Consider the following 5,155-nt stretch of genomic DNA (forward strand, 5'->3'; position numbering starts at 1 on the left):
AATTATTTAGAACAACACCAGCTTGGAATGGGAAATTCAAAGATTAATGGAACTCACATCCTACCATGATGGTTAAAAGTATATATACAGATATGTAAACAAATAGTTACTTTAAAATGTGCAATAAATGCAAATCACAAAGTATACAAGACAAACATGTAATGCAGATTATCCTATTTTGTAATGTATACTTTAGTCCAGTTTGTATCTCTATTTTCTCTAAGTTTTTCTTCTCCTTTTCTTTTCATTATCCTATCCTGAGAAAACACGTCTAATGATCAACCGAAATGATCCTATTTTATCAATTATCTTCACATATGCACTATCATCCTTTTGCATAATCAGTTAAACTTGAATGATAAGAAAAGGTTTTTTAGTACATCATTCTTGAAAGTTTATGAGACTTTCTGTTAAATGACGAAAATAACTTATTTTTCTAACATTTTTGTATTGTGTGACTCCCCTATTTCTTGCCCAGCCCGGGGGTTGGTGGACCTTTTGGGCTGCAGCATGCACATCATTATTTTCTAGCAACCTCAGCAGAGTTTCCTCAGGACTAGAACTATTACAGCTCTTAGGAAGTCATTCTTCTTTTAAAGTAGTAACCAAAATGCCTTCTTCTGGAATCCTTCATCCAGTTTTTCATGTCATATTCTTACCATTGTTTTTCTTTTAAAAATTAAAGCTAGATCAGCACCATGGCGGTTGGCAAGAACAAGCGCCTTACGAAAGGCGGCAAAAAGGGAGCCAAGAAGAAAGTGGTTGATCCATTTTCTAAGAAATATTGGTATGATGTGAAAGCACCTGCTATGTTCAGTATAAGAAATATTGGAAAGATGCTCGTCACCAGGACCCAAGGAACCAAAATTGCATCTGATGGTCTCAAGGGTCGTGTGTTTGAAGTGAGTCTTGCTGATTTGCACAATGATGAAGTTGCATTTAGAAAATTCAGGCTGATTACTGAAGATGTTCAGGGCAAAAAATGCCTGACTAACTTCCGTGGCATGGATCTTACCCGTGACAAAATGTGGTCCATGGTCAAAAAGTGGCAGGCAATGATTGAAGCTCATGTTGAGGTCAAGACTACCTATGGTTACTTGCTTCGTCTGTTCTGTGTTGGTTTTACTAAAAAATGCAACAATCAGATACGGAAGACCTCTTATGCTCAGCACCAACAGGTCCGCCAAATCCGGAAGAAGATGATGGAAATCATGACCCGAGAGGTGCAGGCAAATGACTTGAAAGAAGTGGTCAACAAATTGATTCCAGACAGCATTGGAAAAGACATAGAAGAGGCTTGCCAATCTATTTATCCTCTCCATGATGTCTTCGTTAGGAAAGTAAAATGCTGAAGAAGCCCAACTTTGAATTGGGAAAGCTCCTGGAGCTTCATGGTGAAGGCAGTAGTTCTGGAAAAGCCACTACGGACGAGACAGATGCTAAAGTTGAACGAGCTGATGGATATGAACCACCAGTCCAAGAATCTGTTTAAAGTTCAGACTTGAATTAGTGTCAAATAAAAAGTGCTATTTGTGAGGAAAAAAAAAATTAAAGCTAAACTAAACTACATACAATTCTATTAGACCAAATTATTATTCTTTCTTTCTTGTGGAATTTAATGTCTTTTGGCATGCGGTAACATATTAGAAAGTTTTGTACAAATGATATTTACATACCTTTTATCAGACTTTGTCCTCATGAGGAAAATTGTCACTAGGATGCGTACTCTCCATCCAATGGTGAGTTACAATTCTCTGGGGAAAAATGCTATATATGTTTGTCACTGTTAATCGAGCATGTTTCACACTCATTAATGGAAATGGTCCAAGGCCAGTAAAGATCTTTTGATAATAAATTTACTATGCAAACTTTTTTTTAAAAGAACTATTTCCCAGTAGCCTGAAGTGCTATGTAATTTTTTGTTTATTGTCTCAGAACTTTCTCTTACCATGACACTGAAACTTTGAAAATATGGGTTGTTTTCATTGTTTAAGCTTCCTTACCCAGTTGAATGTAGGACACTTTTCTCATACCTAGATTCCTAGGACTTAGGACTCTTGTATAGGAAAGTCAAAATGTATATTAGGTGATACAAAGTAAGCTGGAGGCATAGCACCTGTTAAAGAAATGCTTTCCGGCCGGGCTTGGTGGCTCACACCAGTAATCCCAGCACTTTGAGAGGCCGAGGCTGGCGGATCACCTGAGGTTGGGAGTTCCAGACCAGCCTGACCAACATGGAGAAACCCCATCTCTACTAAAAATACAAAATTATCCTGGCATGGTAGCCCATGCCTGTAATCCCAGCTACTCGGGAGGTTGAGGCAGGAGAATCGCTTGAACCCAAGAGGCGAAGGGGGCAGTGAGCCGAGATTGTGCCACTGCACTCCAGCCTGGGTGACAACAGCAAAACTCCATCTCAAAAAAAAAAAAAAAAGAAAGAAATACGTTCCACAGGACTTCCAACATTCAGTTAGTAGGAGTGGATAACACTAATAAATATATGCTATGTCCCTATCCTTAAAAACCTGCCTTTTAAACAAACAGAGTGAAAGTGAAAGAGGAAGTAAATAGGGAGGGTGCTAGACTAGCAAGGGGTCTCAACAGAGTTTAAACTGTGACACAGCCTTGATAGCAGGGCTTGGTGGTGGCCCTAACTATGTGGCTCTTGGACTGAGTTACCATAAAGGAGAGCTTTCAATTGTCAGCTGAATGAAAGAGGAAATGTCTGATGTACTGCCCTCTAGGAAGATGTACTGGAGTTTTGTGCCAGCAGAGAAGAGTCAGTGACGATCTCTGCTGGTGACTCATCAAAAATGCTCTATAATAAGAGCAGAGTCAGGAGAATCTTGTCAAAAAAGAGAGAACTTGGGGCAATTCGTAACTAAACACTGTGAGAAACCTGGAGACATCTCTCAGGGTACTGCTAGGGCACACTCTCTGGGGTCTCAGATCAGCTGGTGCTATAGTAGGAGGCTAAATAGACATGTTAATTTCAGTATTGGTTTAATGTGAACCATTTGTTCCCACAGACTGGAAGCCCCAGGAATATACACATATATGAAAAAATAGAAGGACTGTGTACTGCCAAGTGCTGCATTCAGTGGTGCAGATATAATTATTGGTTTAATGAAATGGCCAGCTGGCATGTTGACACTTTATTATCTGGGTGAACACCAAATAAACTTTCACCCTCTCTTCCCTTTAGCTCTAAGCCATCTCTAGATAGATTTGAGGTTTTCCATTCAGATATGAGATAACAGCCTAGGTGTGAATCCTTGTCTACGTTACCCTTGGAATAAGAAAGTTATAACACTTCTGTTAAAGGTAACATTAAAGAAAGCAATTGGATATATTTTATGCCCTCCTAATAATTCACAATTAGCATCTGAGTATGATTATGTACTTTTTATTATTCTTGTTGCTGGTTTCTGATGGAATATAAACCTTCAGTCATTAAAAGCATGAAAGCAGCAGAGTAAGTTATTTTCTCAGTTAAAAAAGGGGACATATATTTTTGGAAATAATCAGAAACCTGCAGTTCTCATAGAGCACTAAATTATAAATCTCACTGAAGAAGAAGGAAGCTTCTTAAAAAAGCCCCTGGATACTTAGTCCTTTGTTAACCCTTATTTAATAATCAAGAGAATGAGACCGTGGATGGAGTTACCATGCAATGCCTTCAACTGGAAAAAACAAAACATAAAAAAAAAGTTACAATGCGTATGTATAGACTGTCTGGGCTTTTCTCTAGCACACCTCCTAGTGTACTGCTTTGGTTTTCCAAAGGCAAACCACATTTGGAAAGCTGGTGACCCATTTACTTTTATGCATTGTTATATAAGTCCCCAAAGAACTGTTATGTTTAACTGTTATTGCAGATTCTATTTTACAGTTGCCCAAGGTTGTGTTAAAGAGGGTGTTTTTGCTCTTTGACTTGGGCATGTTCTCTGATATGTTATTTTACTGATTCACAAATGCCTCACAAGCTGAAAGTTTTACTATCCATGTCACCAATAAACTATATTCCTTATCAGCCTTCATTACATTAAGTCCTGGACCTGAGATCTGGCTAAAACTGAGGCAGGAGAAAGATCTGTTAAGTGACTATGTTTTGGTAACCTTGTGTTATATGTTATTAGATGAACACGTACTCCCTTTTATTTGGCAAGTTCCCGTAGATTGTCCAAACAACAAATCTATTTTTAGGAAGTTAAAAATATAGAGATTTAATTCTTTCTCTTATAAGTATGGATTAAAGAGACCAAAATGTGAAAGTAAACTATTTAACTTTATATATCTTATACTAAATTCATATGATTAAAAAGTACGAAAAATGCATATATTATTTAATACATATTTCCTTTATATGCGTATTTCCTTTATAAGTTTTTGGTAATTCAGTAGGGCTTTGAAATATACTACCAAAGTTGGTCAATTTAGTAATTCTATGAGAAAAGTGAGGTCTAAATCTGCATCTTTGTCTTACACTGGATAGAAAAAAGATAGAGCGTAAAGGTAACCATTCCGTAGTTATACAAATAGTAAATGGTGGGACTCAAGGTCAAATACTGGCCTTCGCCATCCTTTTCAGAATTTTCACATTTATATGCTGTGGATTCAGGAATCTTGGCAAACGTGTTCTCTGCCCTTTGTAAGCTTACTATTGGAGGTCACAAGGTATACACTTACAAAAGCTTCAAGATAAATTTAACAGAGTGTCAGGGTAAGCTTGGTAATTCCTGCAACTTTATTTTATGAAATGTCATAAATTAGTAATTTATTTCTTTGGAAGGAGGGGAAGTGCTTTTAGCCATAGTTAGTGCATACTTACAGATGAAATGCAAAGTGCTAAATAAACTTAAAGGCAATCCTTCGAGTACTCACGTTGAGACTACTGCACCTTAAAACTGAGTAGCTACACAGGGGTAAACGATGAGGATATATTGCAGTACCATATATGTGCATGCAATAGTCTGTTCTGTCATTACCCAGACTTTCCTGTCCCCAGAAACACCTGCACAATTTAGGTGAATAAATTTGTACAAAATAATGGAATATCTGAAATGTAAACATAAAAACAGAAGACATTTAGGAAGAGGGCCAGGACAGAATTGTTTATATTCATGATTATAGCCATCATTATAACTAAATATCT

At 37.3% G+C, this 5,155-nt stretch overlaps 1 pseudogene; it reads left to right on the forward strand.

Annotated features, from left to right (window-relative positions):
• Positions 1-694: 694 nt before the first annotated feature.
• On the forward strand, positions 695-1,521 carry LOC105467612 (small ribosomal subunit protein eS1-like; annotated as a pseudogene).
• Positions 1,522-5,155: the final 3,634 nt, after the last annotated feature.

The sequence above is a fragment of the Macaca nemestrina genome, chromosome 7 (genome assembly GCF_043159975.1).
Source record: "Macaca nemestrina isolate mMacNem1 chromosome 7, mMacNem.hap1, whole genome shotgun sequence".
In the NCBI taxonomy this organism is placed as follows: Eukaryota; Metazoa; Chordata; class Mammalia; order Primates; family Cercopithecidae; genus Macaca; species Macaca nemestrina.